The sequence below is a fragment of the Melanostigma gelatinosum genome (genome assembly GCF_949748355.1).
Source record: "Melanostigma gelatinosum genome assembly, chromosome: 16".
NCBI lineage: Eukaryota > Metazoa > Chordata > Actinopteri > Perciformes > Zoarcidae > Melanostigma > Melanostigma gelatinosum.
The window spans coordinates 9714180-9735196 of record NC_136649.1 but is presented as its reverse complement, the minus strand read 5'-3'; the positions used below and the strand labels follow the sequence as shown (position 1 = coordinate 9735196).

Genomic DNA, 21017 nt, shown 5'->3' with positions numbered 1-21017 from the left:
TTATGGCTACTGGGCCGAGGCAGGCCTGATCAATCTCAATTTCTATTGTTATTAGGATTGACCGGTAAGTAGGCCTACACCCAAGGAGAGAAAGAGGGGGGGGGGGTGCAGAATTGGGGGTGTTTCCTATTCAACAGGGCTATTGATCGCCTGAAGCGTGGGCCAACACATGCCGTCCTTTGAAGGTATAAGAAACAAAGATGATTTGCACACATGGACTACTGCACACGGTGGAGACGTGATGCAACTCGACTGACTCCAGCTTGAGTCGATAAGCAAAAGGTTCAAACTGTATTTTACACACACAGCAGCCACGTGCTCAAATAATATGTTTTGAGCATAAAAGATCACACACTCTTCCCTCCGTAGCAGCTGGAATGCGTCTAGCTTATCAAGTCTCATACGCAGATCAATACGCCAGCAAATAGCCTTTGTGCCAAATACTACTTGTCCGCTCCGCTTCATTGTTTATACTACATTGATAATCAAACTACTTATTTTACATCCAGGACTTGTAAATCACGTGGTCGGGCTGAAATTGCAGAGGCAGCACCTTTTCCAGACTGATTTATTGCATGCAGTCTGGTGAGCATCCAGGAACTACATGCACCGCCACTCAATTGCTGCCATGGGGGCATTTTTGCCTCATACGCACCTTTTCGGCATATGATTTATTTGACCATCAAGAAAAGCATGGTAATAGCATGCCTCGCAGTGATTCCTCTGGGGTTAATGAAAGTCTTACTCACAAGTGAAGTCGTGTGGCGCTGTTTAAAGAGCTACCTCGCTCGTTTCTTCGCCTACACCCCCCCAATCACTCCTAATCCATTACCTCGTTTGACACGTTGTAAAAGCGCCCGCCACCATTTAATCTTCATTTAATTTGCAAAGCCATTCTTTAGCAGGTGACCCCAGAAGGGCTGCAATCCAATTTAGACCTATGCATTCATCCCCTTTAGAGGTCTGGCGGGTAAGAGGAGCATGAATGGGCGCATCGGTTCAGCTGGATGAGACCAAGTCGCTCTGCTGAGCTGGACAGAAGGTTCCTGTTTGTGCAGAAGAGCAGGGGATCTTGTGTTGGAGCAGATACACAAAGTACAGCTGACTGAACAAATCCCTCAAAGTCGATGGGTGTGTGTGTGTGTGCGCCTGTCCGCCGACCAAGAAGCCACAGCAAAACAAGTTAAATTCAGAATCACTGAATTATGCAGCGCAGAAGGTACACAGTTTTTTTTTCCATCCGTTTGTTAGTCACAGGGTTCTGCTTTTATTTTGATCCAAACTGCCACTACAACACAGGACGGGTGATGTCAACGTCGGGTTGGCGATAGCTCTTTGACCTATTTGTGTGCACCCAGGAAGAGGGTCAGAGCCAGCCATGTGTCTTTTGGTTGGCGCCTCGATGACTGCGGTAGCAAATGAGAAGTCTCGGCCAGGATGCTGTCAACGCCAGCTTTTAGTTCACCTGCTTTTTATAGCAACCACTCCAGACACGGCTGGGCCGTACACTACCGGCAAACGCTTTGAAAGCCGAATATAATCTCAACCCCAGATGTGAGAAACAGAAACATGCAGGCCACCATTATGCTTGCCTGACGGGACTGTCCACACTGATGCAGAGGCCTTGAAAGGACATTGTAATCGAGGGAGTGGACATGCTGAGAAGTGGACAACAAGAGAAAGTCGTGATCCATTTCAGATCCTTTTGTTTCAAAGACGCACCAGTCATGTGGAGCCCCCGTGGTTTCCCCCTGCAGTGCCTCTCTACCTAGAGACAGTAGAAGGCCTTCATCCCCGTGTGACAATAAGCACAGATGTTACCCGTGCCTGATAAGTCACATGCACCGCCACCTTATATGGAGAAAAATGTGCCGGGGAGAAGACATGAAACATTGGCGTTTCTCGGCCAGAGTGCTTCAGAATTTGCAACAACGGGCACTCACGCACAGCCTTTCAAATGGCCTGCGGAGAGGAGAACAAATTCCTCACTTGATGAAGGCTGCTGTTCACACAGAGCATCAGATTAATAGTCAAATAACTCTTCTTTACATAACTCCAAAGTCCCACATTGTATATCAGCTGACTTCAAAAATAGACTGTTTCATGAGGAGGGAAGTCTTTTGTGGCGATTACGTCACCGTGTCACGATGTCACTGAGGCCGTCAACTTAAATTGGACAAGAGATGAGCTGCGGATGCCTGTGAAGGGACTCCGTGCTACCCAGAGAGAGGGTAGCATTACGTTTCCCTTTTTGTCACTGGGAAACAACTTTGACAAAGAGACGTTCCTGCCAGCTGAAAGCCATAACTCGAAACTTGTGTGACAAAATGGAAAAAGTGAACACAACCATAGAGCATTGTGTTTCCCATTCAAACAGGAAATTACGGGCCACACTCAATCAGTATCATTTCGGTTCAAGACGCCGTCCCAACCCGGGGAGAAACAGAACAGTGAAAACATAATGTTCCTTGTGGTTGACGATTTCTTCGCCACAAAAATGTTAAGCGTAAAAAGGCAAAAACATGCATGTGGTGCCACGGCTTCTGACCCGGCGATTTTGTTACTGGCCTCCAAAAGAAACCCCCCAAAAAATGGCGTGCACACATGAGAACAGCAATATTTATGTAACGAAATATCTATTTATGTGGAGTCCATTAAACAGGCGGGGGGGGGGGGGGGGGGGGATATAAACCCATCACACAGCCCGTTCCTCCTCCAAAACAATAAACGAAATACATTCTTTTCTCTTGCACTCATGTTAGTCTTAGCTTAATTCCTGGATAAATATGATCCAAGTAAATGATCAGAAACCATTTACAGTGCATCCACTCACTCAATAAGCATTAATCACATTAACTGCCATAAAGATAGCATTTCCTCACGACTAAACTTGAACAGACGGCTCAATAACCGCGCCGGCCAACCTCTGCGAGTCAAACATTAGCCGGTTTTATTATCACGAAACCCTCCACAGCAGCAGTGCAAAGGTAGCAGGACAGTGAGACGGACAGGTTTCCCGTGTGGGTTTCCATGACAGAGGGCCAACCATGCCAAAAGGCATGCCCAGCCCTTCCTCCTGCTCCTGGGGTCTGTTTTCTCTGGGCGGGCCCTTCCCTCCAGGGGTCTCGGGGCCCTTTTGTTTCCTCTGTATGCGACTGGAGAGCCCTTCCACCCCAGCACACGGCCACACACACAACAACACAAGCCGAAATGTAAATCACATCCAAACACAACAGCGGAGCTCAGCATTTAGTGGAACGACCAATGCTCCCAATCTCTCAGTTCATAAATCAGAAGGAAGAACGAGGAGCAATGAGTCGACACGGGACACTGCTGCGGGCTACATGTTGAACATCCACACTCAAGTGATCTATTGTGTCATTGGAGTGACACCCAGACACCTTTGGTTTGGAGGTTTGATTCATTTGCCACGGCTGAGCGAGCTGACAGGATGCATGCTATTTAGTGTATCATAACAAAGTGTGTTTCACAGCAAACAAGAGTAATAACCGATATAGCATTCAGCACTCACACTGTTATATCTCTTTTTTTATTTATATATCTGACATTATAAAGAGGACGGTCATTCTGAACTACTCCATACTTTTGCAGCGGCTCATGGTTTTCTGGCTACAATAAAACGCGTTTCACCATGAAACGATTGTGTTTTTATAAGTTTATGTTCAATGATTTCAGTCACAGCTGCTGCAGCGAGATGTACTAGCAACCAATGAGGTCACCGGTGAAATGACTATCAGCCCCGCCGCCCCCCCCCCCCCCCCGCAAACAACCGCAAACAACCGCAAACTTTTGGTCATCAGACAAACTTTACGGCGTATCGTTGCGTTGAAAGTGTCGTAGAGCGGACAAAGCGCTCGCGCAGAAACGAGCCGAGTCCTTTAAAAACCAACACGACTGAGAAGTAAGTTCTCCTGCAACTCACCCGGCTTAACGTCTCCTCTGGTGAAACATACTTCTCGCAGCATTCACGTGCTTCTTTCTTCTTCGAGACCGCTAACAAAAAAAATAATGACGTCGTTGCATTGAGTATAAACATGGAATTTCGGAATTTGTGTACTTCCACGATTCCTCTGCTCCCGGAGCAAACGTTCCTGGGACGGAGCGCCAAGAGACCGCGGACTCCTCCCAAGCAATGCGGGGTTAAACTCCTCCTTCCGACGGACGCTGAGAGGGGGGGATGGCCGTGTTCATCTGTGCAACACGGAGCGCCGGGGAATTAATCACAATTCTATCCCAATGCATGATGGAACACGGTTAATTTAAGGGTTGCAAAACACGTGGTTTGCGGACCTTTTTTAGGGGTCATTCGTGGAGATGCCAGGGTCCTCTGCAAAATCAGGTTCAATTCCATGACTGTTAAATTAAAGGATCACTCCACAATTGTTATACATAAAGTTCAGTTTATCCATGTGATGATGTCATCAGGGTTGTCCTTGGCGTGAGACTTAATATTTTTATATTTAAAAAAGCCTGCTTTTACAAACTGGAGGAGTGGGGGTTTAAAATGAACTGGTATTTAGGAGGCAAGGGTGTTTGATGAGCAATCGAGTTGCATCATGGGAAATGTAGGATCCAGTGTTTTTGGACCGTATGCCATATCTCAGCCTCTGCTGCTTGTGCCTTATTCTGTCTCTTGTGTGTCCCCCAGCTTCATGGAAGTATACATTACAGAACAGCCGGAGTATCCCTTTAAATCAGTTAAGGCGCAGATGGAGTCCAAAAATGGAAATGTTCATACTCCACTAAATATCTGCCACATGGACACGTTCACACGTATTTAGGTGTGCACAGTCCATGTGGATCCTCGCAGATGGCAAGTTTGTACAGAGAGAATATCAACGTGTGATATTTTTTATTGTATTTCAACCCACCATACATGCATCTAATTTCGGATCATTTATTTAATTTGGATCTGTAATCCAATGAGGATTTGGCAACATCGCCCTATAGGTTCCCAACTAGCTGTTTGGTTTTTGACTGTTTGCTTGGTAAGGTGAAAGAGGTGAGCATATTTTGCATAATACCAACAGTCCTGTCTGTCACATGGACTAATGAACTGATAAGCATGCATGACAGGAAACAGGTTTGGTCTCCTCATACATTCACATAGCGTGCTAACGTTTCAGTATTCATCCCTCCCTTTCTGATTCTCTCTGTCATTCAAATCCAAATGCCTTCACTCCCTGATAACACAGCTGCGATGGCCAGGCCCACCTTCCTGCAATCTCCCTGGCAATGCTCGTAAACAACAGTCCAGCCTTGTGTTTCGTAATGTGGCTCTTTGGCCAGGCGTGTCAGGCTCGGCCAGACCCATCTAATCTGCATATCAGCATCTTTACAGCTGCTGCAGTAGAGTCTGAATGCAGATGCCAATCTCTCTGCTTCCCATTGTTGCTGCAGATACAGTAAGGCTCTGCTCCTTTCATCACAGAAGACCTGTCTGCATGAGAAGCCGCCTCTCTATTCAGCTCCAGTTAGCCCAAATCAACTGCAATGATCCATAGTGCAAACTGGGTGTTACCAACGACATGTTGCATATCCCCACCCAGTATGTAATGATGTTCAGTGCAGCATTCTGGATGTATTCTGGCCACATGGATGCTCTCTGAGTCATCTGGCAGCTTTCAGGAGCTCTGGTCACTCGGCATCTGATTAAACATAATTGGCTCTGACAGACATCCTGCCACCCATCATCCCTTTCTGTCTGTCGACCGGGACGCAGGGACTCGTAGACGAACTGTTAGAGGACCAGTGATGGCAGAAATATTGGCATTGCCAGTTCATTGCTTCAAAACACAACAGCGAGCAGAATAAAAACAGCGAGCTCAGCCAGTACTTTATTTTTATTCTGCTGATGCAAATCTAACAATGTATAGACAGGCAGACAGGTATGTGCTCACACACTCACAGTTATCAACGCCTCAGCACCTTCTCCTTCCTTTTAAATGAGGCTGCTCAAAACCCCCAGACCAGTCACACTTTGTCCTGCCATTATGGTCACTCTAATAGGATCGTCATAGTAATTGTACGTGTATGTGAGTGTGTGTTACTGTATGTGAGAATAAGGAAGGGGAGGGGGGGGGGGGGGGGCAGACCTCCTGCTAAGTGATTTTATCACCCTCCTCACTGCTGCCCATTGTACCGATGTGACATTATTACCACTGTACGAAGGCCGGCCTGTTCGGCGTCCGCACGTTATTATCACGCTCATTTGTCATGTAGCCTTTAATGACTCGCTGTGGCTGGGAGAAAAATAGTCTCGTACAGTCGTTTCAAAGGCTTGGCAGGCTGGTGCAGGAAGGTGCTCTGCGGCTGTCTGGAGGGGGAGATGTTTTTTTGTCATAAGGTGTGAGACAGAGGGAGGGCTATAATCAGACCCTCTCCCGCCACACCCTCAAACAGCTCCTTACTTGTTCCTGTTTACTGCAGCCAACATTAAAGCGCCCGCAAATGCAAAGAAGGGCGACCGCAGCCTATACAATAGACAAAGGAAATCTTTACACACAAAAGATAGGGGGGGGGGGGGGGTAAAGTGAAGATAAAGGTAAGAAAAAAGCCAGGCCATTTCAGAAAGGCTTTTAATTGAACGCGACAGATCTGATCAAAGTGATAGCTTGCAGACTCCTAAAGGGCCGAACTAATGAAAAATCAATGGTGACAACGAGTGAACTGTGCGTCACAGCAGCCAACCTCTCGCGCCAGTGTTATTCAGGTCTCGAAAAGGACAGACGGAGCACTTAGAGCCGCTGATTTACCTTCCTGAAGGCCAACATGTGATTTCATTCGAGTTTCGATAAAATCCTCAGACCTTATACTGTAATTCTATTCGAAAAAAAATCGTACAGTGGCCTTTTGAACAAATTCCTTGAACTGTAGCCCTGTGGAAATTACTCAGCAGAAACATCCGCCACAGTTTCATTTTGTGCAGAAATAAATCCAGCAGGAGAAGTTCGAGATGATGGCTGACGGAGCAGGTAGATGCTTGACAGAGCGACCTGCGCCCGCTATCGGAGGGTATATGAACCTGAATAGATGTATTGGAGTGTGTCCATACCTGTGTGATGGACACACAGGTATGGACACCCACACACTGCATCATCTGTCTGCCTGCCACACGGATATGTCATTACTGAGAGCAGAGGGAGAGCAACAGGGAGCAGGAAGGGGGCGGGGGGGGGGGCAGGGTGTGCTTGAGCTGTTGATTACTTGAGTTCTAGGTGAAGAAACTGTCACAGGGGTGTGATAGAGTGGGCAGTTGAATTAGGTTTTTGTGTCCCTGTATATGGAGAAAGGACTCTGAGACACCCATTTGATGAATGGCAGGATGGGGCTGTAAAACAAAGATTGAGCTAAGAGAAAGGAAAAGAAGACAAGCGAGGTTGCACCTGTTGAAAATAAATTCTGGTAAATAAAAAGCACCCGAGGCCACGAGTCTGCAAGAACCGGATTGAGCAGGAAGTTCACACAAAAGAAGTTGACGGAAGCAAGAAACAGAAGGGAAGGGAGAAACTGATTCTAAATTATGCAGCATCAATTAATAGAGCAGGCACCAAACAAAAACACAGTAGTTCCTACACTAGGGGGTCAAGAGCCCCCTTCAGTCACAAGATAAACCTGAGGGCTCATACTTTTGATCATTGGTAATATTTTCCATTTGCGTTTTTCTCTTTATTTAAATCTGATCTAAATCTTAATTTAAGTCCTTGGTTGACTTTGTCAACCCATCAGGCTGTGTCAAGTCTGGCACACAGTCCAAAGACGGAAAAGAGAACTATTACTGATGGACAGCTCAATGTGCGGTCAGCGTGACATCAGACCTCCATCTAAAAATCAAAAAATGCACCCAAGAAAACACACGAGGGCCCATTTTCACACCTTCTTTCACAGAATGTAGGGCAGACTTGACAATGACAAAGTTGAGATACGGTAAGTAGCCAAGTATGTCCCACATGAAAGAGGAAAGGATATAAATGATTGAGAGACTATGGAGAGATTACTTTGTGAAAGAAAGATCAGGACTGGACACACCATGTCTTTTATAGACTCACAGACAGAGAATAGGGGAGAAAGCAGTCTGTAGCTGTGGGCTGGCATGACAATTTAAGCTGCTTCAAATCCCTGAACTCCTGGTCGAGTGACTGCAACCGCTGCTTTGCAGCCAGTGGAGGGGAATCCATGAGCAAACACACGGACACTTGATTGAGTTATCATAAGCTAAAAATGAAGTCAAATGAGGATAACATATCACAAGGCAACAATCGTACGTTGAACACCAAAAGCTCTATTCAGTAAAGAAAAATGACTGATTCCAATGAGCCAAATGCAATCATTCACTCTGAAGTGTAATGTGATTTGTATTGGGCTGTGCTGAAGCTAAATTCCGCTCATTCTAATTTAATAAGGGGCGACAAACAAGCTGAAAACAAGCTCTACAATTCAGACACAAACAGCCCGGAGCAGAAAGTTGAAGGCTGTGACAAACGTGTTAATTGCAACATTCGACCACACAATAACTTTGTCGCCTGTTAATGTACTGTGATTGTGATATTGGTGGCCTTGGTGGCTCCCCAGCATAATATCGAAGGTGTTAGAAACAAATGGGCTCTCATTGCTCCATCAGGAGGACTGTGATTTGCCCTCCGCCAATCCACAAGGTAATGTTCCCACACCCATTACCTCCTCGCTCCCCGCTGAGAAACACTTTCACACCCATGTGAGGAGAGCAGGAGCACAGGGCTGTTAAAATTACCTTGTTAAAATCTGCTCATTTCACTTTCTTAATTAGAAACAGAGAGCCTTTCCCACAAAATCATCGCCTACCAGTGCGACGCAGAGTAACGCGAAGCTCTAAACCCAAGCGAGGAGGTTGTGCGTCTGGCAGCTCAGGTTTTAAACAAAGTAGGAGATGAATGACTTGGAGCCGTGAATGGAAAGCTGATACTTCCCCCACACAAAACTGTCTGGACTGGTTTGTTTAGAGGGGATTTGGAGGCATGCATGGTCACCATGGATAGGTTTTTGTGCTGGTAAGCTTACGTTTCCTTGTTTGGGTCTGTGTTTTAGTCTCATAAGCAGTTCTTAATGTCTCCTTGGGGATAAACTTTAGTTATTATGGCAGGTCTGTCAAGCTTTCGGTTTCTCCACATGTAAGAAGAGCGATACTCAACATAGTTTCGATCGTGGTTTCTTTTTTTCAAGAACAAAAGTACAAGGAATTGATCAAACACAAAGATTAAACAGTGTTTAACAGCCCTGACATACAGCCACGATAGCATGTCTGGCTAACTAGCATACAACTTATAATGAACATTACATCCAAGGCCACGGATGACATCATTAGCTAACTACATTCGTTTAATTAAGGGGTTGCGTTATATACACTATGTGTAAAGTTAATGCTAACATTAGCTCCAGCACTGTCCTGCTCTTAACTGGATTTGTGGAAGGTTAAGCACAAGCAACCTTAGGCAGTGTTACTGTCTTTTCAGTTTTAAAACTAAAACACTGCACCAACTATTTTCTATTTTTCCTGAACCACATGTCCACGTCTTCCCCCTGAGTGTTTTAGCACAATATCATGTATGTAGCTACAAGAGCATATTTATCACCCTTTGGACAGGGTTCTTGTTTCAAAAAAAGTCACGTGTAGAGTGTTTTTAACCAGCTAATGTAGCTAAAGGTAGCTTAATTAGCTAGCTTGCTAAAACTGCCAGTTTCAGTTTTCATTTTAGCCTGTTAAAGTAAAATAATATACCGTCAAATTACTATAAAGCCTGAGTGGCAATTCTGCCAGTGTTATCGCTGTCAACTGTAACGCTGTATGTGCAGTGCGAGAAGAGAAAGCCTGACAGTTAGCTAGCAAATGTCAATTTCACAATGACAACAAGTGCAGACCTCTGAGAAAATGAGTCTATGCGAGCACGCTGTAAAAACAATGCATCGAGAAAATGATAGACTTGAAACATTACATGTCACTAGAGCTTCTGAGACAGCGAGTTATGCTGAGCTCAATATTTAGGTCCATTTCAACAGGTGTGCGTCTTGACCTGTGTATTCTCATGGGAGAGCCACGAACAAAATAAAAGCCCTCAGCACTGTTTAGTTTTGCAGCAGGCCTCCCTTGGTGTTTGTGTTTCCTACAGCAGCGCTTTGTGTGTGTGTGTTTACCTATTAGACAATTTAGCTAATAATAGCTAATGGATGAGTTCATGCGAGACTCTTGTCATTTGGGCTGTGAAATCGGATTAGTTCAACTGTGTGCTGTGATGTGTGCGTGTTTGATTTGACAAAAAGCTATCCTGTCCATAGCGACAGAGCATCAACAGGGAGTATGCATGTACAGGTAGGGGACACAATAACTGAAACATCAAATAGTATATGATATGAAGTATAGCTTTAACATTCTAAAGAGCTTGACCTCGTATTGTGCTGCTGCTGTACAAATCCTGAACTGCTGGTGACAGGATATTGGAGCTTATTATAAGAAGGAAAGGCCCCAGGTCTTCGCATCCTAAACAGGTTTAATGCTGTTTGGGTCTGGTGACTTGGGAGGTTCCTAGGCAGCATACTGATGTTTAAACGGCTGCAGGGCCCAGGAACTCAAGGAGCTCTGAAAAGCTCCCGTGTGTCGAATAGTTTGGGCTGATTTAACTGTAAATAGTTACAAGATCTTGATTATTTTATTTATTTTTACTTTTTTGGGGCGAATAGAAGAACAACATTGTGTTTCCAGGTTTGGCCTGACTTGTTCTGACCTAATAAGCTAATCTAATAAATATATACATTTTTTTTACCAATGGATTTATTCATGTTGATGAAGTTTGACTTGTGTCCGTGGATCTTTTTTGACGATGCAGCTGGTCAAAGCCAAATGTTGAGACTCCAGTGCTCCAGTGTCATTGCATTGTGTCAACTGAGTATTGCCGAACAGGTCTTATCTAAACAGTGAAAAACAAGAATTTCTCACAGCTCTGATAACATACAAAAAAAAAATCCCAATCAGGTAAGACTGGAAGTTTTGTGTAGATGCAAATAATGCACCTTTTAGAAATATCTTTGTCCTGTTTGAACTGAACAGCAGATGAGTACAGTTCCAAATACAAACGCTGGCCACGTCAGCTATATTAGGCTAAAAATAAACTTTAAAAGCGTACAAATCCATATCCCATATAATATAGCCCTCAAAGCATTCATTAAAGAGAGATTGCCAGGCCTCTTTTATTGCCGACACACGCCACTAATCGGTACATTGGTTGCTGGGCTGTATAGCTGACCTTGTAATTATGACGACGACGAAAGCAATTTGTTTCATACGGATTGTGTCTGTTATTTTGTCCACCTTCTGTATCTGAATACTCGCTGTTACCTGCTCACCATTTGCAACAAAACTATGAAAATGATATGTTCAAGTCTTAATAAGGTGGAATGATCTTTTAACTGGTACATGTGCTGTCCACTGGGCATCCTCTGTCCACTCTTTTACTCTCTCCGCCTCCACCAGTTTACTCCATCCCAGGTCGGAACCATCTGGTCTGACCAGGATCACCTTCCTAACACAGTTGCTCTCGAGACGAGTGCCAGATTCATGTTTCTCATTTTCTCCCTGGTGTCCCTTGTGACTCTCGGGGCTTTCGGGGGGGGGGGGGGGGGGGGAAATAAGATGGGGGAGAAAGAAATAGGTTGGCAGAGGAGCAGACTGTCTGCTTACTCATTAGCTACGCCTCCCTGCTTCACCCGGTCAGACCCCCTGACCCCTCTTCTGTTTTCCCCACCAAGTTCATTCTGAACTTAGCTTCCATTTCAAGTGTTGTTTAAATGTCACTTCCTGGCTGAATATTGTACAGGCTGCGCTTTTGTCATGTATTGTTTGACATCAGTGCACACTCCAAACTCATTTCCCTGATATAGCATTACTTCTGGTATTGCCCGTCTGGTTAGCATACATGGTGCAGAAAAAGCCACATTATTCAAAAGTAAGTTGGGTTTTATTTGAATTCTTTTGAGGTAAATTCTCTCCAGTTTGAAGGGTAATTTTCTGCTCTCTAGCTTCTCCAGACATGATGGAAATCAAACCTAAAAATAACCTTAAAGCATTGTCAGTTGGTTTTATGAACCAGGAACCCATCGAGAGGCTCGGTATACCAGGGAACTGTGACACGCTTCACTGGGGAGTAAAAAAAAAAAGAAAGGATGGAGAGTGGCGAACAAGTGGTAGAGGAGGTGAGAGGCGAGATTGTCAGAGGGATGAAAAAGGATAAGGAGGAAGCAGAGCGAAAGAATAACGAGGGGAAAGCATCGGGCGATGAAAGAAGGGGAATACGGCGGTAAAGTCCAATCATGGAGAGACGGAGGGAAGAGAGAATAGATGCAGAGTGTGAGGAGTGTAGCAGCAGCTCTGCTCATCGCCCATTTGGCATTTCATTTGCAGAGGCTGCGGGGCAAAGCGTGTATGGTCCCGGAGTTTAGAGAGCGGAGGAAAATGGTCCAAGCAGGAAAGACAAAAGGATTACACTTTTTATTTTATAATAATGATTATAGGATGATCATCCACTGCTGGTCATGTTTACCCAGCTGATTATTTACAAAGAAAAATAATGAAAAGAGGGACAGAGAGTGTAAGAGCACAGGGAGCATTTCCTCTACATCTTCTCTAGGTCATGGACTTCTCAACCCTGATTACTATCTCTCTCTCTCTCTCACACACACTCTCACACACACACACGGGTGTGACATCTGCTGTGGATAGGCCCTGTCACACTGCAGTCTGTGCTGGGACCGGCCGTCACAGATGTTCTCAGCGAGGTCCTCCCTTCCACTCCATCCCTCCACCCTTGGGAGAGTTCAGAACGGCGGTCCGGAGAGACCCAGGGACAGGAAATCTGTTCCTTTTCTATTTAACAGGCCAGCGGATCCATATCACACACACACACACACACACACACACACACACACACACACACACACACACACACACACACACACACACACACACACACACACACACCTTATGGTCAAATTAAACATGGACAGATTTATTCAGGAGGAGTGTGTGTTTCATGAATCTATACTGTGGCGTTTTCACAGAAGAGTGTGTTTATATTTCTTTCTGCGAGTGTGTGGAGGTGCGCGTCTGTATATCTGACATGTGTGGGTGGGATAATAGGAAGATGTGTGTGAAAGAGAGGGTGTGAAGGAGAGGAAGATTGTGTGGGCGTACGAGAGAAAGTGCAAATGTGCATGAGCGTGTGGGTTTTAAAAAAAAAAGAGGAAAATTGTGCGCATTTGTATATGTGTGAGTGTGAGAGTTTGGAGATCCCTGATGCCTGCTGGTCATTAATAAACATGATCATGAATGTTTAATCCCCATCAGCGGGGTGGCAAGAGAACCCTCGCGGGTGATTATTGACAAAGTCGCAGACACACTGTCACACACACACGCTCTCGACAGATTGGTGGAGCGGCAGGAGGGAGGTTTGATGCGCTCAACGCGGGGTTAACTACTCGTGAGCAGGACACTGGCTCTCTTCTCCCGTCTTAACATGTAGGTAGATGAGAATTGAACACGTTCTACACGCAAACCTTTCAAAATGAATCCCAAGATAAAAGACTTGCTGTGTGCTTGAAGATAGTCCAACCATCAAAAACACAACTATTCACAACATGAATGATGAACAGCTAGATTTAGCCAATGGGACACAAGAGTACATTGTGTGCCTGTCACAGGAAAGTGTTCCCTTATTCAGGAAATAAAACCAATCTGATGGATTAAATTCAATATAAAAAATAGCCAACGATATGATCGATACAGAACGATATTTTGATGATGTCTCCCTTCTGTGATACGATGAAAGGCCTGTCAGAGTGGGCAACGACGCCATCGGCCTGATGGTTCTATAAGCTGCGGCCGGCGTTTGAGAGCAGTGCAGAGCGGTTGCCATGAGCTCGCCAGTGGGGCACTAATGTGCACTAAAAGGCCGGATCGACGATCAAAACAAAGCACAAAACAGCTCAGATTACAACACACACACACACACACACACACACAGAGGGACGGCAACTCCATTCTCTGCTGAGGGCGACACATCTTTACGTTACGAATAATAGTCGTTCGCTGCTACATTAACGCTCTGAATATATTGGTTAGAGAAATCCGTTGACAAAATTCCATTCATGTCCATTGCTATACATTTTAGCACGTCTGTGCAAATAACAACGATTAGTCAGACAACAACAGAGGTCAATGAGGAGATTTTGTACAATATCGGCCTAAAATGGGAGCAGCTGAATTAAAAAACCTGAATTAAAAACCTACAAGTCAGTCCAGCTCTACTACAAACATTGTTCCGTCTGGATGTAAGTGATAAACTCAGTTCAGAAGCATCAGTAAGAGACACGACTAGGTTTGATCCCAGTGCCTTGATCCTTATAAGTATGTCAACACCCCCCCCCCTCCACACACACACACACACTTCTGAAGAAATTCCAATCTTCTTCCCTTGACACCGTCTGCTCTTTCTGAGTGATGCCTCCGACTCTCAGGAGGGATCCACTTCTTCCCTCGTAAACAAACAGGCAGACAACGAGGAGGCCTTCGGGGCTAATTACCAGCTAGCACCATGCTAACAAATAGCACGTGGGGAGCCATGCAGACAAATACAGTCATAGGTGTGGGCAGGTAGACACAAACACACACACACATTACAGCACTTAATGGAAACAATGAGGCTTGTTTCGCCGGTTGTTTGAACCAGGTGTCACGTCTGCAGGAATAAGCTGAGTCAGCCTTTAATAAGCAGATTTTTATAAGGTCTTCCTTCCGAACGATGACAGACACGTGGGTGGAGGCGACACTGACTGCATGAGAACAAAGAGGATATCAAATATCTGCCACATAATGAGGCCGTGTGAACGCGTGAGGCTTCATCCCACACCTTCTGTGGTTGCGGGGGGGGGGGGGGGGTAGATGTAATTGCCGCGGGAGTTGCTTAAATGACCTTGTATGACTGCAATATGTGCATGCGCCCACTCGCATATGGGAGCAGCGCTGAGGTAAGAAGACTGACAGCTGGAGGCTGCGGCACCGGGCCTGCCGGTCTTTGCTTATACAACCCCCCCCCCACACACACACACACACACCCACACACACACACTCTTACCATTTCCAGACGCAACGTGCTGCGCTGTCAAACGCTCACCCCGCTTGCTCAGCGTCTCCGCACACCTCCCTCCCTGCATATCTCTCTTACCTCCCCCACCAAACACACACATATCCCTCCTGTCTGTTTTGTTGTTGCGTTGGCAGATTTAATAAGCTCCCCTGTCGCCCACATGACACACAACACTCCGCCCGCCGCGAATCACGGCTGGTTCCTCTCCAAAACAATTCGGGGGAAACGTGTTCGTCGCTCATTTTCCCATACTCCTTCGCTGTGTGTCCAGCGGTGGTGACCTTTAACCTCCTATGTCCCCCCCCCCCCCCCCCCCCCGACGACCCCACGGCCCCCACGATGAGCGCGGACGGTTTGAGATGAGAAGCAGCGGCGCGAGCAGAACTTCTTCTAATGACACCCAGGCAGACATTTTTTGGGGCAGATAGTCACATGTAAACAAGAGGATGTATGGTGAACTCGTACTTGTTTCGAAACGGGGCCACGAACGCGAGAGATTAGGGACTGACAATGTTAACAGAGACAACAGTCGCAGACATCAATCCTAAAATGGGAATGTGCCGTCTCTGCTTGTGTAAACCATGTTCACACTAATGGGTTTAATTCTAGTTGCAATGCAGCAGTGCTGACACACAGCCAATACACACACACACACACACACACACACACACACACACACACACACACACACACACACATACGTGGCATGGCGTTAAAAAGAAAGTACTTGCTACCATTTCTTTTTTTTTTTATTTGTCCCAAGAGAGGATGAAATGAAGTGTGCTCATGAAAGTTGAGGGGAAAAAATGACATTGCTACCTTCAAAAACAAAGAGCAACACTCGCTCTGTAGAGGAGAACAATCGGCAGCATTAGCTCGAAATAAGTCTGGATTGGATCAACTTCTGCCTCTCACTGGCGAGCCTCAGAAAGAAACGTGGACACATATGCTCACAAGAACAAGAGTCTACAGCAGTGTTTTTTTTAATATATATTTATCATTCGTGGTGACGTAATTAATAATTGGCCATGGGGTGCTGGTCACGTTGTGAGCATGAAAGCGTTATTGGATGTGTGTTGCAGTATTAAATATTTGATTTGTGTGAGATGCTAATGTCAATGTGTTAGGTCCCCGGTGAGAGAGTGTATTGTGGGCAGAAATAAAACATTATACTTGCTAAACATCAGCATGTTACTATTTGGCTCAAAGCCCCGCTGGCTGTAGACTCTTGTTTCTGGACATTTAGGCATGAACTGTATAATATGTATGCTACTACTTGTCATTTCCGTACAGGTAAAAAAAAAAAATCTTCAATGAATAGTAGTCCGACTGAACACAAAGTATTGCAAAGTGGCGGACCGACTGACCGACACACTGCGAGTGTGGCTCATTAAAAAAGATCTCATGTTCAGTAAGACTAAAACTAAGGGAGCCAGCCATGACCGACTGTACAGTTACAGAAGCCCTCTCACAGCAAAGGCCTGTCAACATGTTTACATAGAGTTCTCTACAAAGTACCAAAACAAAACTGTTTTGGACAAGAAAACGGAATATTCATTCAGTTCAGTCTACAAATGACTGAATGTCAATCCCCCGTTTCTGTGTTTTGTGTCTCATATATTTAATGACAGCCATAATGGCCACGTCATCAGTAGCACAATTGTCTGCAGTGTTGTGCCTTCTTTCCTTGTCTTATTTTAAAAAGGCAACAAAAATCTCCCTCTGGCTGCAAGAATGTAAATTGCTACTGGAGCTTAAAAAAGGGCATCAAGTGAGAACCTAAAGACTTCTGTGAAAGCCCTGATGGTGGCAGGTACACACCCTTATAAAGTGAACCCTGAGCAAGGCACTGATTCCTCCAGCTCCAGGGCTGCTGTTCGAGCTTCCCCGTGGAGTGGGGAGGGGAGGGGGGGGGGGGAACTCATGACGAGGCTGAGGTCCTGGGTGAAAGGGAACTTCGGATACCTTGGCCCAGTCCGAAAGAGTCTGCTGGCTCTGATAACGAGGCAGACCGTGGCTTCTTGTAGGCAGAGCAAACTCTCTCACACACACACACACACACACACGCTCCCACAGTGGTGAGTAATTACTGTGGCTGCAGAGTGTGAGCCGAGATAGGGGATTCCTCTCCTGCATAACTAGGTAGACGGAAGACAGATTGCTCTGTTCTTCCTCAATCTCTCGTGCTCATGCATTTGGGTGAGCAGCCGCGCCAACGAGCTCTCTCTCCGCTTGGCACAGACTCCACCATATGCGAATAATATGATATCCGGGTATCTGGCTGATAGATGGAGGCCGATTTTAGTCTGGAGGCTTCGGGAGGGCCTAATCAATAGCTTTAATCATTTAAGAATGCAGCAATTGAGAAGCTAGAGAAACGGGCCAAGTCTCACGCTGAAAGGATCCCATTCCATTAATCAAAGCGTCCCATGTATCGATCTGAGAGAAGGCATGGAAAGCGGTTATCGGATGAAAATATGTTAGCACGTGAAGATCCTGCACGGCAGCACATTTCCTATGCGCTGTCGTCCCGATGCGGTGCCCGTTGTCTTTTTCCAAAGAGAAGGGATTTCATGTGTTGTTGCATACTTCACCGTGGCACTGGTGGGCTTTTGTATTGCTCTCAGCGAGGGTTGAAGCACAGAAAGGTATAAGAGAGGTGAGCACTGCAGATGTTTTGAGCTGTCGCACTCCAAGAAGCCAGTCTGCCACTGGACGGCGAGAGCTGCAGTACCACACTGACCTCAAATGGTCACACGCGGTACTACTGACACCACAGACTGTGGTTCTTTTTAATGGCAACGGGAGAACAATAGCTGTTGTGGAAATGCACCACCGGTCTGTTACACAGCAAAAACCAATTAAAAGGCTCCTTATAGAGTCAATTATGCCTGGAAGTTGGAGAGAAATATCCGACGCGGGCATTAAATGATTTCCACACGTCATATTAAAACGTTTTTACAAGCTGGATGTTAACCTTCATCATCCTGTCTAATTGACCCCCCTCACTGCAGGGAACTTCTCTTGTCTCCAACCTACAGCAACAAGCACACATTCGCGCCACCACATGGGCGTGAACCAGCAGCGTGTTATTATTCCACACCATTATGGTTCAGGCGCTCTCATTAGTCGCCTGTCTAAAGGTCAGGCCCCACTTTGCTTTGTTCCCACGGGCTTTGCTTTGGCTTCATATGGCGCATAACGCTCCAATGATGTGCAAATAGTTCGGAACAGGAGCGCCACTAGACTCGAGAGTGATTCTGTTGGTTAAACTGGTTTTATGGTAAGGAGAGCAGCGGAAGACATGCACCGAATCGGACCCAATCCACGTTAGTTTACATGTCCTTTATTTAAGTAACTGCCGCTCCGGAGAGGGAGGATTTATTTTGGTATTGCTGTCCAAGGGAGAGCTTGCCAACTGCTGTGCAAATGTCTGTTTCAGGGCAGATAGTGGTTGATCCAAAGTCTCAGCCTGTCAAATCTCTCCGCGGGGGGTCAGCGGGAGGCTTGACCCCGGCTGCCTTTCGGGAGCTAGAAATGTACAGACTGAGTCACGCCAGGAGACACGACCACCGGGTATTTTGAGGCCGGCTTTATCCCCTCACAGGTCTCTAGATACACAATCCAGAGCCAGACGATGACATTTTGTTTCTTCCGTTTGGATTAGCAGGCTAAACTGGAGGTGTAATTGGAAGTGAAGGCATTATGCAGCACATTGCGCTGCTCCTCTCCCATTGTTTTTTTCCTCTTTAAAAATAACAAGCGCTAAAACGGGCACCGTGATGTAGCCGACTGTTTCAACAAATCCTCCAGCTCGCGCTTCTTGACACTAGCTGGGCCATAAATGAGCACGGAGAAGAGCCCTGTGCTGTGTAAGCACTTCCTCCGGGTCTGGTGGAGGAGGGGTGGTGGAGGAGGGGGGGGGGGGGATAAAGGAGCAAACCAGCATCTCCTCCTACTTCCTCCTCATCTCCCTCATTTGCATATTCCCTCCCGACCCTTTTGTTCAGTCGAGGCCGGTGCCAGATGGCTGCTGTATACGGTCACAGTAATATAGGAAGCCACACTTTGATTCAGGGCATTTGGTAGTCGTCTACACCTTTATTGCTAGGTGTGGAGTAAAGGCCATTGCAGTGTTTTGACAGTGGTATTGACCATGGTTCAGCATCTCAGGTCACATGGGAGTTTGTTCTCAGGATGTTGTTTTTATTTATTGCTGGCCTCCAACTAATAAACTAAAACAAAGTCTAGATCAGGGGTATTCAGTTCAACTTAAACGAGGTTCGGTTAGACAATTTCCTCACGCGACGGTCCGGAACATCACAATAATGTTGAACTTTTGCTCTCATTTAGTTCAATGTATATTGAAGTAGCCGAGCAGCAACAACATACTGTCAAACCAAATAAATACAGTTACATTTGATAATATATCAATATGTAAATAACACATACTCTAATAATAAATAAATAAATAAATGATCTCTCATTTCAAGTAGAATCAGGGCTGTGTTTAAAAAAAAAGGAACAAAAAGCTTTCGAAAAATGTTTATCTTAAAATAAAGTAATTCATTTTAGAAAAATGAACTGAATTGCCCTGCCGCTTTAAATTCAATTCTTCCAGCTGTGAAGTGATTTAAACCAAAGAAGCCATATTATTATATTCTTCTCATCTTCTAATAAGAGAGACGTTTGTTTGCAGGTGGTCTGTGGTTATTAAAAGCAGCTCTATTCCTCTCCGTTAACAGCATCGTGATGAATGTTAGGATTCTGATCATATTGGACTCTGAGATTGTTTTGTTTCTTCTGTGCCTTTATGTCAGATGCAAGTGGGTACGTTTGCTCAAAAGAGTTGTGCTTTGTCTCGTAGTGGCGCTTCATATTGCCGCTTTTAATAACCGCCACGGCCCCTGAGCATACGAGACGTACTGGTTTTCAACCGACGTGGGAAGAATGAACAAACAAGATTTCCATTGTCCATTCTCGGTTAAAGGCTCTGGTCTCGTTGTCCACTTTTCTATTTTCGGAGCACGCCATGAGAAATAACTTCTGTGACTCACGTACTTCAACTATTCGGTCTCTCTCGCACATCTTTCCAGTGTGTGTGTATGATCTCACTGAAGCCGCGATGCGAATCGGAATACACACATTTGATTGTCCGAGAAGCGTCACGTGATGCGATGTACAACGCATGCAATTGGTCGGTGTGTTTCCTGGACCGCTGATCGAGTGCCGTAAAGGCTGGAAAAGCTGCGTCGGTTAAAAATGACGCGCTCCTGTCAAAATTTTGTAATTCTCAATTATCTATCGGTCCAGATACAACAGCGTCTGGGTCAGGACCCGGACCACAGTGACCCTTGGCCTAGATGTTTCGTAATCTCAATACACAACCTGGTATACTAGATATGCATGTCCCATCACCTCTTTATGTTTTCGTTGGTTTAAACTACTGACATGGTTCCGTTATCTCAGTTCGGAGCTGCAGGGTTGATGTGTGTGCGCAAGAAGTCCTCTTATCGGCCTGAGTCAGGATTCATGACAATAACAGGGGTAAAAAAATCTGATGCACCTTTAACTTTTATTCAACATCACAACTCCTGTAGTAGACATTTTGGTCTGGAGAGAACAGCAGACTATGGATTTCTAGTGGTACGTCTCAACAGAAAAGCACTACAAGTATGAAATGACAAAAGGAGACACAGGAAGGTTAAAACATGGCTACAGGCCTGCATGCACAGAACGATGGGAGTACAGAGACGTGTTCTCCTCTAGGCGAGTGCTGTACAAAGCGCCAAAGCGACCATTCAAACTGTAGGCCAGTCAAATTCTGTG

General features: G+C 45.6%; 1 protein-coding gene across 3 annotated transcripts in view; it reads right to left on the bottom strand.

Moving 5' to 3' along the window:
- tiam2a (TIAM Rac1 associated GEF 2a) overlaps positions 1 to 21017 on the bottom strand; it is an 83322-nt gene that overhangs the window by 61129 nt on the left and 1176 nt on the right. For 2 of the 3 annotated variants that reach the window (XM_079286776.1, XM_079286778.1), the window contains exon 1: positions 3944 to 4085. The exons of the other annotated variant lie outside the window; for it this stretch is intronic. The gene's annotated coding sequence lies outside the window, so the exon portion shown is untranslated. Of the gene's footprint in view, positions 1 to 3943; positions 4086 to 21017 lie in introns of those variants that run through there. 3 annotated transcript variants of the gene reach the window in all.